The sequence below is a fragment of the Pithys albifrons genome, chromosome 13 (genome assembly GCF_047495875.1).
Source record: "Pithys albifrons albifrons isolate INPA30051 chromosome 13, PitAlb_v1, whole genome shotgun sequence".
Classification (NCBI taxonomy): Eukaryota; Metazoa; Chordata; class Aves; order Passeriformes; family Thamnophilidae; genus Pithys; species Pithys albifrons.
The window spans coordinates 22,238,891-22,255,954 of record NC_092470.1 but is presented as its reverse complement, the minus strand read 5'-3'; the positions used below and the strand labels follow the sequence as shown (position 1 = coordinate 22,255,954).

At 55.4% G+C, this 17,064-nt stretch overlaps 3 long non-coding RNA genes across 5 annotated transcripts; all 3 read right to left on the bottom strand.

Annotated features, from left to right (window-relative positions):
- Positions 1-4,003: 4,003 nt before the first annotated feature.
- On the bottom strand, positions 4,004-5,436 carry LOC139677995 (uncharacterized). Its single transcript, XR_011698946.1, has 2 exons — positions 5,396-5,436; positions 4,004-4,217 (listed from the first exon to the last, which is right to left on the bottom strand). It is a non-coding gene; the product is annotated as an uncharacterized lncRNA (long non-coding RNA).
- Positions 5,437-8,072: 2,636 nt separating this feature from the next.
- On the bottom strand, positions 8,073-12,563 carry LOC139677951 (uncharacterized). Of its 2 annotated transcripts, XR_011698938.1 has the most exons (4): positions 11,393-12,563; positions 9,713-9,869; positions 8,843-8,922; positions 8,073-8,289 (listed from the first exon to the last, which is right to left on the bottom strand). It is a non-coding gene; the product is annotated as an uncharacterized lncRNA (long non-coding RNA). The 2 variants fall into 2 exon arrangements; XR_011698937.1 differs by lacking the exon at positions 11,393-12,563 and having other exon boundaries at positions 9,713-9,992.
- A 467-nt stretch (positions 12,564-13,030) lies between these two features.
- LOC139678013 (uncharacterized) lies at positions 13,031-15,874 on the bottom strand. 2 transcript variants are annotated; one of them, XR_011698950.1, is made up of 3 exons: positions 15,776-15,874; positions 14,308-14,455; positions 13,031-13,516 (listed from the first exon to the last, which is right to left on the bottom strand). It is a non-coding gene; the product is annotated as an uncharacterized lncRNA (long non-coding RNA). The 2 variants fall into 2 exon arrangements; XR_011698949.1 differs by lacking the exon at positions 13,031-13,516 and having other exon boundaries at positions 14,199-14,455.
- Positions 15,875-17,064: the final 1,190 nt, after the last annotated feature.

Below are 17,064 nucleotides of genomic sequence, written 5' to 3'. Positions count from 1 at the left end.
GGACTGTTCAGGGTGTTCCAAGGCAGTCCCACTGGGGGTCCATGTGGTATCAGCAGGGTTCAAGGTGCTTCAGGACACTTTAAGGAGGTACAAAACAGTTCCCAGTAGTATAAGGGGGACCAAGGGGATTTCAGGGGTCTACAAGTGGGTCCAGGAAAGTTCATAGAGGTGGAGTGTTGTATAAGAAAAGTCTCATGGGGCCCAGGTGGTTTTCAGGGGAGTGGAATAATGTCAAAGGGTCTGCAGAGGAGCTTCTTGGGGGTCCAGTGGCATCCAAGTTCATCCAGCTGGTCCCCAAGGGGGTTCCCCGAGGGACGACATTTCGGGCACCGGGGATCTCTCTGGGGGTCTCTGGGGTGTCTCTGCAGCATCTCTGGTGGTCTCTGGGGTTCTCTGGAGGTCTCTGTGGGATCTATGGGGGTCTCTGCTGGATCTATGAGAGGTTCCTGTGGGTCCCTGGGGTCCTCTGGGGGTCCCAAGGTGGGTCCCTGGGGGTCTCTGGAGGTCCCTGGGGGTCTTGGAGGGGTTTCTCGTGATCTCCGGAGGGGTCTCTGGAGGTCCCTGGAGGGCATCTCGTGATCTCTGGGCGGTCTATGGGGTTCCTTGGGGGGTCCCTGAGGGTCTCTGGGAGTCTCTGGGGGTGTCTGGGGATTTCTGGGGGATCTGAGGGGATCCCCAGGGGAGTTCTTTGGGGGTCCCTGGGGGCTCTCTGGTGGATCTTTGAGGGGTTTCTGTGGGTCCCTGGGGGATCTCTGAGAGTCTCTGGGGGTCTCTATGACTCTCTGGGGGTGTCTGAGGGTCCCTGCGGGTCTCTGGGAGTCTCTGGGGGTGTCTGGGAGTTTCTGGGGGGTCCCAGGAGATCCCCAGGGGAGTTCTTTGGGGGTCACAGGGGGGGTCTCTGGGGATCTCTGGGGTTCTCTGGGGGGTCCCTGGCGGGTGTTTGGTGGTCTCTGGGGGTCCCTGGGGGGTCTCGGCGTGTGTCTGGGAGTCCCTGGAGGTCTCTGAGTGTTTCTGGGGGGTCTCTGGGGGTGTCTGAGGGTCCCTGGAGGGGTCTGGGGGTCTCTGGGGATCTCTGCGGGTCTCTGGGGGCATCTGAGGGTTCCTGGCGGGTGTCTGGGAGTCTCTGGGGGTCCCTCAGGGGTCTCTGCGGGTCCCTGTGGGGTCTCCGGGAGTCTCTGGGGGTGTCTGGGGGTCTGTGGGGGTCCTTGGGCGGTCCCTGGTGATCTATGGAGGGTCTCTGGGGGTCCCTGGGGGGTCTCGGCGGGTGTCTGGGAGTCCCTGGAGGTCTCTGGTGGTCCCTGGGGGGTCCGTAGGGGTCTCTGGGGGTCTCTTGGGGTCTCTGGAGGTCCCTCGGGGGTCTCTGAGGGTTTCTGGGAGTCTCTGGGGTGTCTGGGAGTCTCTGGGGGTCCTTGAGGGGTCTCTGCAGGTCCCTGAGGGATCTCTGGGAGTTTCTGGGGGCTCCTGGGAGTCTCTGGGGGTGTCTGGGGGTCTGCGGGGGTCCTTGGGCGGTCCCTGGTGATCTATGGGGAGTCTCTGGGGGTCCCTGGGGAGTCCCAGTGGGCTCTCTGGGGGTCCCTGGGGGGTCTCTGAGAGTCTCTGTGGGTCTCTGGGGGGTCCCTGGGTGTCCGTGGGGGCATCTGGGAGTCCCTGGGGGGTGTCTGGAGGTCTAGGGGGGTCCCTGGGGTGTCTGGGGGTGTCTGGGGGGTCTCTGACAGTCTCTGGGGGGTCCTTGGGGGTTCTCTGGGAGATCTCTATAGCGGGGGCTGCCGAGGAGCTACACCTCGGGCGCCGGGGTTCCCCAAGGGGGGGGGGGTTCCGAGGGGCGTCGCCTCGGACGCCGGGGCTCCCCAAGGAGGGGTTGCTGAAGGGAGACACCTCGGGGGCTAGGGCTCCCCCAAGGTGGGGTTAGCGAGGGGCGACACCTCGGGCGCCGGGGCTCCCCAAGGGGGCATTGCCGAGGGACATTTTGGGCACCGGGGCTCCCCAAGGGGGTTCCCCGACGGACGACATTTTGGGCACCAGGGATCCCCAAGGGGGTTCCCCGACGGACGACATTTTGGACACCGGGGGTCCCCAAGGGGGTTCCCCGAGGGACGACATTTTGGGCACCGGGGGTCCCCAAGGGGGTTCTCCGACAGACGACATTTTGGGCACCGGGGGTCCCCAAGGGGGGTTCCCGACGGACGACATTTTGGGCACCGGGGGTCCCCAAGGGGAGTTCCCGACAAACGACATTTTGGGCACCGGGGGTCCCCAAGGGGGTTCTCCGACGGACGACATTTTGGGCACCGGGGGTCCCCAAGGGGGTTCCCCGAGGGACGACATTTTGGGCACCGGGGGGCCCCAAGGGGGTTCCCCGAGGGACGACATTTCGGGCACCAGGGATCCCTGTGGGGGTCTCTGGGGTGTCTCTGGAGCATCTCTGGTGGTCTCTGGGGTTCTCTGGAGGTCTCTGTGGGATCTATGGGGGTCTCTGCTGGATCTATGAGGGGTTCCTGTGGGTCCCTGGGGTCCTCTGGGGGTCCCAAGGTGGGTCCCTGAGGGTCTCGGAGGGGTTTCTCGTGATCTCTGGAGGGGTCTCTGGAGGTCCCTGGGGGGCATCTCGTGATCTCTGGGCGGTCTATGGGGGTCTCTGGGGGTGTCAGGGGATTTCTGGGGGGCCGAGGGGATCCCCAGGGGAGTTCTTTGGGGGTCCCTGGGGGGTCTCTGGTGGATCTATGAGGGCTTCCTGTGGGTCCCTGGGGGATCTCTGGGAGTCTCTGGGGGTTCTGGGGGGTCCCAGGAGATCCCCAGGTGGGTTCTTTGGGCGGTCACAGGGGGGGGTCTCTGGGGACCTGTGGGGATCCCTAGGGGGTCCTTGGGGGTCCCTGGGTGGTCTCTGGGGGTTCTCTGAAAGTCTCTGGAGGGTCTCTGGGGGTCTCTGGGGGTCCCTGGAGGGGTCTGGGGGTCTCTGGTGGCATCTGAGGGTTCCTGGCGGGTGTCTGGGAGTCTCTGGTGGTCCCTCAGGGGTCTCTGCGGGTCCCTGAGGGATCTCTGGGAGTTTCGGAGGGCCCCTGGGAGTCTCTGGGGGTGTCTGGGGGTCTGCGGGGGTCTTTGGGCGGTCCCTGGTGATCTATGGGGAGTCTCTGGGCTACACAGGGACCCAGGAAGGTCCCTATACCAGTTTTGCCCTCCTCACTTGTGGCACTAGTGCCACCAGGAGCCCCTCAGTGATTACAGCTCTATACCCACAAGCTTTATTTCACTGCCACATCTTCTCTCAGCTCAGCTCTTCTTCTCAGTCAGGCAAAGCGGCTCCAGGTTCCCAGGGCAAGATCTTCCTTTTTGCTCCGGCTGTGGCACCTTTTCTATTCCACCCCCCTCCCAATCCCAGACCTGCACTTATTACTCTAGTCCCACAAGTCCTAATACCCACCACCCAGTGCCTAAAATCCCTACCCCACACCAACCCTGGACCACATGCAGATGCTTTGCCACAGACACACTCCCAGCACCCCAGTGAATTGTACCTCAGCCCTCCCGTCCCAAAGTCATCTTCATAGTCCCTATACCAGTTTTGCCCTCCTCATCTGTGGCATTAGTGCCACCAGGAGCCCCTCAGTGATTACAGCTCTATACCCACAAGCTTTATTTCACTGCCACATCTTCTCTCAGCTCCAGCTCTTCTTCTCAGTCAGGCAAAGCGGCTCCAGGTTCCCAGGGCAAGATCTTCGTTTTTGCTCCGGCTCTAGCACCTTTTCTATCCCCCCCCCCCTCCCAATCCCAGACCTGCACTTATTACTCTAGTCCCACAAGCCCTAATACCCACCACCCAGTGCCTAAAATCCCTACCCCACACCAACCCTGGACCACATGCAGATACTTTGCGACATCCACAGACACACTCCCAGCGCCCCAGTGAATTGTACCTCAGCCCTCCTGTCCCAAACTCATCTCCATAGTCCCTATACCAGTTTTGCTCTCCTCATCTGTGGCACTAGCGCCACGAGGAGCCCCTTAGTGATTACAGCTCTATACCCACAAGCTTTATTTCACTGCCACGTCTTCTCTCTCAGCTCCAGCTCCAGGTTCCCATGGCAAGATCTTCCTTTTTGCTCCGGCTCTGGTTTCTCCTACCATCTTTACAGCTCCATCAGCTCTGCTGCCTCAGCTCCACTTCCTCAAGTTCTCACTGCCTCCGGATAAAAGCCGATTCCGACTCCCTCTGCAGCCCGGGACTGTTGACAAAAGCACAAGTCAGAGTTTATCATCACTTAACTATCTCTAGGAGCTGTCACACAGCTCCACACAACACCAGATAAATAACTAAAGGAGAAAAAAATCAAATAACATTTGAAGGTAAATTATAATAAAATGAAACGCCTTTATTGACATCATTTGTAATATTACTCTAAACACGAAATCCCCAGAATGACATCATCCCATCTATCCTTTTCCTTTGGGGGAGCATCCCCGGGCATTGGCAGCTTCGACAAAGCAAGCCGCGCTGCTTCCCTGGGACACCACCTGCACTAGGCTCCTCTTCAGCACTCCCTGCATTGGCAGCCACACGGCCTCAGCCCGGCGTACCTTGCATTAGTAGGAGCTAGGAGCCCACCCCATCGCACTCTGAATTAGCAGCCACAGTGAACTCCGACCCAACGCTCCCTGGAGGGCAGCCCAGCACCCGCGGGAGACTGGCCCCGCCTCCGGCCCGCCACCCTCGGGGCCCGCGCCGCGCCGCGGCCCCGGCCCGCCGCCCTCGCCGCCCTCGCCGAGCCGCGCCGCGGCCCCGGCCCGCCGCCCTCGCCGCCCTCGCCGAGCCGCGCCGCGGCCCCGGCCCGCCGCCCTCGCCGAGCCGCGGCCCCGGCCCGCCGCCCTCGCCGCCCTCGCCGAGCCGCGCCGCGGCCCCGGCCCGCCGCCCTCGCCGCGCCGCGGCCCGCGGCCCGCCGCCCTCGCCGCGCCGCGGCCCGCGGCCCGCCGCCCTCGCCGCGCCGCGGCCCGCGGCCCGCCGCCCTCGCCGCGCCGCGGCCCGCGGCCCGCCGCCCTCGCCGCGCCGCGGCCCGCGGCCCGCCGCCCTCGCCGCGCCGCGGCCCGCGGCCCGCCGCCCTCGCCGCGCCGCGGCCCGCGGCCCGCCGCCCTCGCCGCGCCGCGGCCCGCGGCCCGCCGCCCTCGCCGCGCCGCGGCCCGCGGCCCGCCGCCCTCGCCGCGCCGCGGCCCGCGGCCCGCCGCCCTCGCCGCCCGCGCCGCGGCCCTCGCCGCCCGCGCCGCGGCCCGCCGCCCTCGCCGCGGCCGCGCCCGGCAACCGCAGGAGATGCGCTCCGCTCCACTGCCGCCGCCCTCCCCCTCCCCCCCCCCAAGGTTTTGCGGCGGACCCACTCCGGCTCCCCTCCCCCAGACCGCGGCGCTCCCTCACCGACGCTCAGCGTGGACCCACCGCTGTCTGCCGCCTCCGCGCCGAATTGCGGCAAATACGTGCCCTCGCACGGTTTTTATACCCGCGGAGGCCACGCCCACGCCTGCGTGCCCCAGCCCAGCCAATCCCGGCCCGCCCGTCCCTGCCCTGACTCTCTTTCCCCAAGCGCGCTGGTTCTTCCAACCCCGCGGCTGCCGCCGCCGCCTTTTCGGGGGCGATCTCCTCTGCTCCCCGCCCTTCCTGCGTTCTCCCGGGACAATTCCCACCGGGAGATAACCTGGTGAGCTTCCACTCGCCCTTCCCTGGCCCCAACAGCATCTGCCGAGCCTGCGGCAGCGAAGCCGCGGCTGCAGGAGCTGCGCCTGAGGAGAGTAGCAGGGCGAGGCCAGGCTGAGGGGCCGGGCCGCGATGCACTGGGCAGAGCTTGCCGAGATCGTACCGGATTGAAAAGGCGGGCTATCATTGGACGGAGCGGAGAAAGGCGGTCCGTGATTGGTGGGCCCGGCGCGGCCACGAGCAGCGATTGGCGGACCTTGGAGCTTCAGGCTTCCTTCCTTGGTTTCTCTTGGACTCCTGTTGTGTGTCACTGGGTCCCTGGGGATGTGGGGGTTTCTGTAGGACGCTGGAAGATCCTGGCGGTCCCCGGGATGCGCTGGGGGTCCCCAGGTCTCCGAGCCTGGCATTCCTGATGTGTAATTTATGTACATATGTAAAGTTTCTTGAACTTTAAAGCCTTGATCTTTGTTTAAATGGAAATTGTGTACTTATAGGCAGCATCTTAAAAATAAAAATCATTCACTTCTGTTATGGGTTCAAGATTTGGGTTGGAGGATTTTGCTGCTGGGTTCTTTTCTGAGGTTTTTTGGTTGGTTTTCTGGTCGCGTGCCTTAGGTTACTGTGGCTAAAAATGTGAAGAAGAATAAAGGTGAAAAACTCTTGAAGCATTTATATTATAGTAAATAGTCAAAGGTTGCACTCTCGACTAAATACCATGTAAGAATATTGTTTTCAAAAAGCATAGAAATTAAAGGTAAATAAAAAAGAAAACACTGGAGAAAATCTGTTGATTTATTCATCTATACAATAGTCACTTGATCTTGGGTCCGAGGCATGGGGCAGCTATAGCAGCCTTGGGTTAAGAGCTATTTTCACATGTGCCCTACTTTTTTTAGGTTAGTTGTGGGCATTTGCATAATGAATGCCATTTATGTTTCTGGAGTGGTCTAAGTAGGATTGTGGAGTCCGCCAATAGGATCTTTGTTTGTGGAGCCAGCCAATAGGAGCTTTGTGGAGCCCGCCAATAGGATGTTTGTGGAGCCCGCCAATAGGATGCCGTTCTTCCGGCGGGGAGGCGGGGCTAGCCCCGGGCGGGAGCTGCGTAACAATGACAGGCGCGCCCGCCAATGGGGTGCCGTTCTGCCGGCGGGGAGGCGGAGATAGCTGAGGGCTGGACCCGACGAGACTGACAGGCGGGGCCCCCAATAGAATACCGTTCCTCCAGCGGAGAGGTGGGGCTAGCTGCGGGCGGGAGTCGGCGAAGACTGACAGGCGTTCCCGCCAATGGGATGTCATGTCGCCGGCGGAGAGGCGGGGCTACCCGCGCGGGGGAGCCGCCTGAAGACTGACAGGCACGCCCTCCAATGGGTTGCCGCGACCCTGGTGGGGAGGGGGAGCTAGCCACGGGCGAGACGACGCTAATGGGGGGCCGTACTCCCGACTTGCAGGCCGTTCCAGCGTCGTTGCTATTAATCGGCAAGCGCTGTGGCTTCCGCGGCAGCCAATGTGGACCCGCCGGGCGCTGCCGGCACCTCCGCGCCCTCCCTCCCGTCTCCGCGCTCGCCGGTCCCGCTCGACCCGCGACGGGGCCTGCACCGCCTCCCGCCTCCCCTCCTTGCCCGCTCCCGGCACGACCCCCGCCCCTCCGCCCCTCCGCCCCCCCGCCACAGGCGGGCTGAGCGGCCCCGCAGCCTCCGCGGCGCGGCCCTGGCCCGATGCCCCGGGTAGCGAGGGGGGCTGGAGGCGGCGGGCCCTGCAAATGACACCCCCAGGGCAGCTTCACATTCCAAGTTGCTCTGGTCTCCCCCAGCTCTCCATTTCTTCTCTGCAGAGCACAGCTGGACTCTGCCGGCCCCGGAGACCTGGGGACACCCAGCACCTCCCGGGGACCGCCACGGTTCTCCCAGGGACTTAAAACGACACCCCAAGACTTCCAGGTACCTCCAGGGTCCAACAGGAACCCACAAGAACCCCCAACACCCCTAGGAGGCCCCCAGAGTCTCCCACCATGCCCCGGAACCCCGGAACGCCGCAAAACAGCTCCAGGGATCTACAGGGAATTCTTTTTTTCATGGATTTGGATTGCACAGCCTCCTGTATTTTTTGTTTTACAAAGCCTGCAAAATAAAACGAGGCGCCTCAAAACCTTCTGGGTTCCACCGAGGCTTCCCACGCTCATCTATTTTTCATGTCGTTTTCCTCATTTTTTTTTAATTTATTTGATTCTTTTGACTCCATTATCATTACCATTACAGGCCGTGCAGGGCGGCGCCGTCTGCCGCGCCCGCTGGCCACGCCCCCGCCCCGCTGGCCGAGCGGTCAAGGCGCCCGCCTGGAGCGCAGATGCCTCTGTCCAAACTCCGGTTCGAATCCCGGCCTCGGCCGCTCCCTCGGTCTCGCCGGCGCCGCCTGGCGGACACGGCCGAGAATTGCATTGCAGTCCAGCACTCTCCCAGTCGGGGATCGTCTCTTTCTCTAGAGCAGCGCTTTCCCCTGCGCACCACCCAGCAGCGACCTCTGCGCCTGGCAGAGGCCTGAGGCATCCCACTCTAGGCTCTGGGCTTCCTTTCCTTTCTTCCACTGCAACCGTCGTGCCAAGCAAGGGTTAAAATCACACGCTGTAAGGGGAAACGCAATTACTGAAACAGAAATAAATGCCAACTACACACCACCTCACTGCCTAAAGCTCCCTCCCATCCCAACCCAGCCCACTCTGGGATTCCAGCACGATTCCACACTCTCTCCCTGCATTTATTTTGCACCATTTCCTCTCAAATTCAAATTCTCAAATTTAGGTGCTTTTTAAAGCAGTAATTTCAAAGTCATTGCAGGAATAAAAAGGGACTATAAAACATCCAAAAATCATTCCTACAGCCGTCAAATCATTATTAATTGGAAGACACTTCCCTCCTCTCTGTCCTTATTTGCTGGAAAACCTTACAATGCCAATTGCCTCTTTTTAGGGTGGTTTTCTTCCACAGCTCCTTTCTCCCAGGTCAAACCTCCTGAGATATTCAGGCCTTATTTGGAGGTAAATTTTTTCCAGGGGGATTTTCCCACTTTTGAGCAGACCAGAGAAGATTTTCCAAGGTCCCCAAGACATTTCTGCACGTCACCTGTTACTGATCACAGAGCACAGGATAAGGCAAGAACAAATTTGGCAGCACTTACCACCTGGAATTTTCTTTCTCAACAAATCGCTGCTGTTCCTCCTGGCTCTGGAGGTTCCTGCACGAGCCCTTCTTCCAGCCCTATCACAGACACACATGAGCAACACGGGCATTACTTTCACAATTCCTGACCCAAACCCTTGCCTTTCCTGCCCAAAGCTGAGGGAAACCTGACAGAGTATTAACAAATCAGCTTTGCTGACAGCAGTCAGTGCTCCGGTCCTTTGGACGTTGCAAAAGTTTGTAGGGAACAGACCCAAATTCTAAACCGCAGTCTAACTCTCTAACAGATTTTGTGAGAGAGAGAGTGAGCCGTGACTCATAGAACAGGAAAAAAAGACTGCACAAGGAATAACAGAAGGTTTCTCACAAAGAACTCAAATTCCTCTTTCCCTCATGCCGGGACTGCACCATCCAACTCTGGCATTTAAAAGACAATAGGAGTTGTTATTAATACTTTAACTTCTGCAACGTGGTTATTTCCCAGAGAACTGGGCCAGCACTGAGCTGCTTCCATGTGCCTGCAGCACTTTGGGGAGTAGCAAGATGATGTCCCACTTGTGCTTGGAAAAATTCAAGAGAAGGAAAAGTCAGTTCCCTTTTCCCTCGCTGACCCATAACCAAACCAGTCATGTAGGACAACACAGACTATTCACAGAAGGCATAATTCAACAGGGATAAAAATGGGAACCAAGGCCCCCAGAATGGGAAAGTAAAATCATGCTGCTTTTCTAACAGGAGCACAAAAAACTCATTCAAGCCTGAGAGGAAATTACAAACCACAAGAAAAAAAAACCAAAAGAAACACTCTGCCATGATACAACTCTCTGATCATTCCAAAGGAAATTCTCCACAGATCATAAGCAATTACCAATCATTTCGCCTCTGTAAATAAATAAGGACTTGGGTTTCTGTTCAGGTGCTGGACGTGTCCATTGAAGGTTCAGGAGTCTCGTGGGGTTGTTTAGGGCTGATCCTGGCAGGCCCGGACCAAATCCAACCGTCCTTATCACTGCTCCGTGCTGAATCTGGGGGGAATATTGATACAGTTTAGAAATACTCCCCTTCCCTGCTACTCAGTCCTTCTTTACACATTCATGGAGCAAATTTACTCCATCCTTTCTTCCCAACAACAGCTCTCCAGCCCCAGTCCCAGCTCTCACAGGCACAAACTAAAGCCACCAGAGGCAACGGTTCTATCAGCACCTGGAATTCCCAGCTCTCCGGGCCCTGCGCTGCTCATCCAAACACTCACAGCTCCGCCCACAGGCTCTATGTTCCCAGAGGGAAAAACGACTGGACGGGACACACCTCGGACATCACAGTTCCTCTCATTCCTGGTGCCCTGCAAAGTCACAGGAAGTACAGTCCCTCTCAGACCCTTCACCCCTGAACACGAGGACACCTGCACTTTACACTGGATCCCAGGGACCTGCACAAGTGTGTTCAAGTGAGCACAAGTCAATGGCTCCCTCTGACACATCCAGCCCTCCCTTCCCTCTGAGAAGTCCCAAAGACTCCCACTCCACCCCTGCGTCTGTGCCCTGTGCAGCACCCGCACCGAGCTCAGCTCTCCCCTGGCCCTAGGACATTTCTGCACGTCACCTGTTACTGATTACAGAGCACAGGATAAGGCAAGAACAAATTTGGCAGCACTTAACACCTGGAGTTTTCTTTCTCCACAAATTGCTGCTGTTCCTCCTGGCTCTGGAGGTTCCTGCACGAGCCCTTGTCCCAGCCCTGCCACACACACACAAGAAGCAACAGGCACACAGGCGCTGCTTTCACAATTCCTGACCCAAACCCTTGCCTTTCCTGCCCAAAGCTGAGGGAAATCTGACAGAGTATTAACAAATCAGCTTTGCTGACAGCAGTCAGCGCTCCACTCCTTCGGACGTTGCAAAACTTTGTAGGGAACAGACCCAAATTCTAAAGCGCAGTCTAACTCTCTAACAGATTTTGTTAGAGAGAGAGTGAGCCGTGACTCATAGAACAGGAAAAAAAGACTGCACAAGGAATAACAGAAGGTTTCTCAGAAGAACTCAAGTTCCTCTTTCCCTCATCATGCCGGGACTGCAGGACCCAGCATTTAAAAGACCCTAGCATTTAAAAGACAATACAATTGTTACTGATTCTTAAACCTCTGCAACGTGGTTATTTCCCAGAGAACTGAACCAGCACTAAACTACTCCCACATCCCTGCAGTGCTTTGGGGAGTAGTAAGATGATGTCCCACTTGTGCTTGGAAAAATTCAAGAGAAGGAAAAGTCAGTTCCCTTCTCTCTCTCTGATCCATACACAAAGCAGTCCTGTAGGACAACGCAGGCTATTCACAGGAGGCCTGATTTAACAGGGATAACAATGGAAACAAACAAAGCCCCCCAAAACAGGAAGGTAAAATCATGCTGCTTTTCTAACAGGAGCACAAAAACTCATTCAAGCCTGAAAGGAAATTACAAACCACAAGAAAAAGAACCAAAAGAAACGCTCTGCCTTGATACAACTCTCTGATCGTTCCAAAGGAAATTCTCCACAGATCATAAGCAATTACCAATCATTTCGCCTCTGTAAATAAATAAGGACTTGGGTTTCTGTTCAGGTGCTGGGTATTTCCATTGAGGGTTCAGGGGTACCGTGGGGTAGTTTAGGGCTGATCCTGCTGAGAGAATGCAGTCTGATAGCCTGGAGTATCCTCTCTGTCAGTGAAGCGCTCCTTGTCAGGGGTTGTGTCATGCCATCCTCAGGCAGCTCGAAGAGGCCAAGGAGGGAGGGCCTGCAGCAAAGGAATCCTGGGGGGAGAGGGGAGAGGAACAGTGAACAGGTGAGGACAGCCTGTGCTTCACAAGAATGCTCAGATTACCTGGAACCCCTTTGCAGAGACTTGCTTAACTCCTGGCACTGTCCCTGTTCCAGGGAAGCTGCACTAGTGTCCTGGGTTGAGCTGGCAAAACGCCAACTGTCCAGGACAGAGTGAAGAGGGTTCCTCCTCCCCCCAACCAGCCAAGGGAAAAAAAGAAGAGAGAGAGAAAAGAAAAAACCTCAAAAGCAGGTTTATGCTGGAACTAACTACATGTATTTACACAGAAAAGAGAAAATTAAGAGGAAACTACAATATAACACACACTTACACAAGTTATGTATAACAAGAAATAATTTCCCACTTCCCAGTAAACACAAATTCTACCATTTCAACTACAAATCATTCTAGAGAAGTCAATTCTTCAGAGACAGACTTAAGCAGAGAGAAAAGCTAAGAACAAACATTTTACTTCCCTAAGATAACATGATGGTAAGCTGGTACTCCGGGCTTGGGCCTCCCCATCCCTCCTGGGACAGCAGAGTGTCTTGCTGGGACCACAGCTGTGAAGCAACTGCCTAAGCCACTCCCACACACCAGCTCTTACCCCTTTTGAGATGATGCAATATGGTATGGAATACAATATTATTGGCCAGAAGAAGTCAGCTGTTAGCTAGCTCAGTCCAGCTCAAGTCAGCTGACAATTCCCAGGCCTAGCTGAACTTTTAAAAACTAAATTTAGGCCCATCTGGCCAAACCCATAACAACTAGGACTGTGGGTCTGGGTCCTCTCCAGGCACAATGCAGCTACTGATAATAACAGCATCAGCAATGCACTCATTTTTTTATCAGCTCAAATTGCCATGATAGAAACCCAAGAAAAGCAATCCTTTTCCAGATTGTAACTCCAGAGGGCTCAGGGACACTCAGCATGCACAGAACCTGCAGCACAGACACAGCAGAGGGCTCAGGGACACTCAGCATGCACAGAACCTGCAGCACAGACACAGCAGAGGGCTCAAGGACACTCCTCAGCAAGCACAGAACCTGCAGCACAGACACAGCAGAGGGCTCAGGGACACTCAGCATGCACAGAACCTGCAGCACAGACACAGCAGAGGGCTCAGGGACACTCAGCCACTGCCACGGCTCTTCATGCACAGGGCACAAGCTCAGACACTCTGAGAGCAGCAGTTATGGAGGGTGAAACAGCTCATCTCTCAGACAATCTTTACTTACCGAAATATTGGTCAAAACAGTCACTATGGGGTAAGAGAGTTAACTGTGCACTCAAAATGTCTAATTTTACATGAACTGCCTGAATCTCCCAAGTCCACGCAACTGAACAGGAGACAACCATTACTTACAGGCCATCAAGTGGATAAATCTTCATCTTTTAAATAGCATATATTTGAGCTGATTGCTAAACTAAGTGCTGTGAAAAATAAGGCCTTTCTGAGGTTACCAGGAAAACCTTACAAAAGCCAAGTTCCAATGAACAAGAAGACACAGCAAGATCTTGCCTTCTGCCTACAACACACTTCATTTTGCTGATTATCAAACCTTAGCAAGAGACCATTCTCACAGAGGCATTTCTTCTCTGCTGAATGCAGCCCAGGGATGCAGAGCCCAAGCCACCTACCCTGCCTGGGCACGCTGTGAACAGTTTGTGCAGAGACTGGGCCAGCTGGATCCTGGGATTGTTCACCATTTGCCCCACAGGATCATGTTCTTTCTTCCCAGCAAAGGCCAGCTGGGAGAATGCAGTCTGATAGCCTGGAGTATCCTCTGTGTCAATGAAGTGCTCCTTGTCAGGGGTCGTGTCATCCTCAGGCAGCTCAAACAAGCCAAGGAGGGAGGGCCTGCAGCAAAGGAATCCTGGGGGGAGAGGGGAAGGGAACAGTGAACAGGTGAGGACAGCCTGTGATTCACAAGAACGCTCAGATTACCTGGAACCCCTTTGCAGGGACTTGCTTAACTCCTGGCACTGTCCCTGTCCCAGGGAAGCTGCAATAGGACTGTGGGTCTGGGTCCTTTCCAGGCACAATGCAGCTGCTCATATTAACAGCATCAGCAATGCCCTCATTTTTTAGCAGCTCAAATTGCTGTGATACAAACCCAAGAATAGCAATTCTTTTCCAGATTACAGTTTTTCTCTAAGTACATTCAAAAAGAGTTCTAGTCCTGGACCCGGTTACTGTCATTCAGTTCAGGCTACCTGAGCCCCCAGACTGCTGGACTGCCTTTCAATCTCCAGAGCTTTCCCCCAGATTCCACTTTCAGGCTAAGACACTACAGCCTGTCAGGTTGTGAGTATTCTCAGGCCTCCTGACTATGACAGTTACAAGTCAAAAGTGGGCCCAGCTTTCCAGAAGGAATGCAAGCTGACAGTAGCCTAATTCCCTTCAGTGGAGCTCTACTCAGCCAAATCCAGGCTACCCCCATAAAACACATCTCAAACCAGCTCTGCCATTTGCTTTGAAAACAAACTTTCCTTTGTGGACTGAAGAATGAAAAGGTATGAAAAGCCTTAAGCTCAGCCTCACAACAACAGTGGGCCTGAAGAAATGCCAAAGGAGTTTATTGGAGGGGCCTATTCTGGTGAAAGCTCCTACTTTCCAGACCTCCAACAGCATCACCAGCAGACCCTGAAGAACTGTGGCACCTACCACAGCTTGGGGTACTCAGTGTCCATCATGGGAGGACATTCTGTTAATGTCTTGGTGATGCCAACAGCACGGATCTGCTTTTCAACTTGTCCAAGACACTTTCTGGATTTCAGGAATTATCATTTTCTCCAAGCCCGTTTCAAACATCCTAGTATGACAGTTAGAGAAAAAGTATCAGAACGATTTATCACCCTATGGTGACCAAAGAAAAGGAGAAACCACACAAAGCACCAGGAAACAGAGAACACAAGACAATTTGTTAAGGTGCTGCCCTCTTACATAGATCTTTGCACATACAAACTTTTTTCAAAGGATAAAAACCAGAGACAGCAATCCTTCCCTTTTATGACCTGCTTAGGAGATCAGTAACTTGAACTATCCGTGAGGAACTGTGGGCAGAAAATCAGAAATGAACCCCAAAAGGAGAGGCACCCGGGCAGTCAGATTAGCGCCAAACCTCCTTTGCCATTTCAGCCAGAGAGACAACTCTTTCCTGCTTCAAAGGCAAAAACTGCACAGCAGCCTGAAATACAACCCAAGCCAACAGAACACACTCCCTTTGGCTGTATGCTGCCAAGTACTTCCTGCAGAGCTCATGCCCCATTTCCTGTGCCATACTAGTTAATGAAGACGAGAAAGCAATGAGAAAAAGGATGAAGTAAAACTCCAGATGAAAACAAGAGAATTGCTTTAGAGTCAGCAGCAAAATGCATTCTAACAAGGAGACAGGAAGGGCAGCCTTCATAAATGTTCCCTTTTACTGAAGGGCATTAAGTTGCTGCTCCAAAGTTTGCCTAAAAACTGCTCATCTTCTCGGGCACCACAACACTGAAACGTGGAACGCTGGAAGCACCACTTCCATTTGGTTGGTGGAACACCATTGGAAGAACCCTGTAATTCTTGCTCCTCTACAGGAGGCATCAAGCAGATTTTAAAGGATTAATAACAGACCTTGTGTGATCTGTGTAGAGATAACATCACGAATTTCATCAGCATGGCCATCTGCCTGGGGATGATTTCAACAATGTGTCACAGCTTTGACAGAGGAACGTAAACCCTTCCTCAGAACTTTATTCCCATGAAGGCCAAAATGACACAAAAGCATGGAATGTTTCCCAGCATGAACACAAACTGCAGAGAGCAGTGGTCAGAATGGCTGTGCTGTGTGACAGGGCAAGTGTGTTGCTATTAGCTGGAGATTAAATGGAGACACTTTCAGACAAGTAACGACATCACACACACCAGGAAAGGAGGAGAACTACACAAGTCCTTTAGTTCCATTCCCTCAGTGTTCATGGAGTGTCACCTGCTGTGGCCACTGTCCTTTATGCCCCCTTGACTCCAGACCATTTGGAGCAAGTCCCTGGAGCCACCAGAGTCCCACCCATGTACAGGATGCCTGATCTGTGCAACTGCACACTCTGAACCACTCGTGTCACACTGGAGCTTTTCAGAGCAAGGAACTTACTTTTGATAAGTTTTGTTGGTTTGGAACTTGGAAGTCTTTGGAATAGCAGAATGAAGACCTGTTTCCTGTACCAGTCAACTGATTCACTGGAAATTTAAAAGAACAGTTATTCAGTTCACAGTGGGCTTTGACTGGTGCTGTCACTTTACAGAAAACACAGATAAAGTTGTTCCCATCTCTTTAACTGATAAATGTGACATTTTTGCTCCTGAAGTGTTAACCTTTGGCATGACTGCACACTGCAGAACCAAAGCCCACAGAAGTCAGTTTTGAATGCAATTTGAGCTCATACTCACGGGGGGCATATGCTCCATGATGCTGTTTAGCAGGTCAAAGCCTTGGGGATCACTGGCTTTCAAGGCAATCAGCTTCAGGAATCCCCCCCAACACTCCAGGCTGCAAGGAAAGCAAACATGAAGCTCTAGGCAACTGTTCTTCCTAAGTGGCCCAGCAGAAAGTTGGCTCTGACCATCGAAGACACGCACCAGTGCAAAAGCATCCCTAACCTAAACCAGGATTCTGATCCTGCAGTGCAGGACAAGGAAGACACGTTGTGGCTCCTTCTCACTCACTCACTCACTCACTCACTCACTCACTCACTCACTCACTCTCCTCAAGCCTGTTCTGAACACAAGCCCTGAGAGTTCTGCTGGTCCACATGTTCCACAGGAAGCAAACAAGGTAAGAAAATTCTGGGAAACTGCCACTTGCCAAAACCAAGTGCAGGAATTTTCCATCTCGGCTGACAAAAGCACAGGAGCCCAGGATTCACCTCACCCCCAGGACGGGAAAGTACCCACCGAGCTGCATGCAGAGTATTTATCCGTGTATGGAGCGCCACTGAGGCCCAGCCCAGCCCAGCCCCTGCCCCGCGGCCCCGGCACTCACGATCTTGGCGGCGGCGCTGCGGGCGATGGTGCAGGCGCCGCGCTCCAGGAACGCCTCTGCAGAAGCCGCACCAACGGCGGGATGTTCCCCGCGCGCTCCCGCGGCACCGGCTGCAGCAAGTGCGGGAAAATAGCGCCATATCGGACGTCGGAATGTGGCCCTCGTGCAGGAGAGACAGAGAGGCGGACTCCGCGCGAGCACAGGAGGGACGGCGCGCTGTACTCCGCGCATGCGCAATAGCGACACCGCTCTGTACTCCGCGCGTGCGCAGTAGAGAGGGCGCTCCGTTCTCCGCGCATGCGCAGTAGCGACGGCGCGCTGTACTCCGCGCATGCGCAGTAGCGACGGCCCGCTGTACTCCGCGCGTGCGCAGTAGAGACAGCGCGCTGTACTCCGCGCGT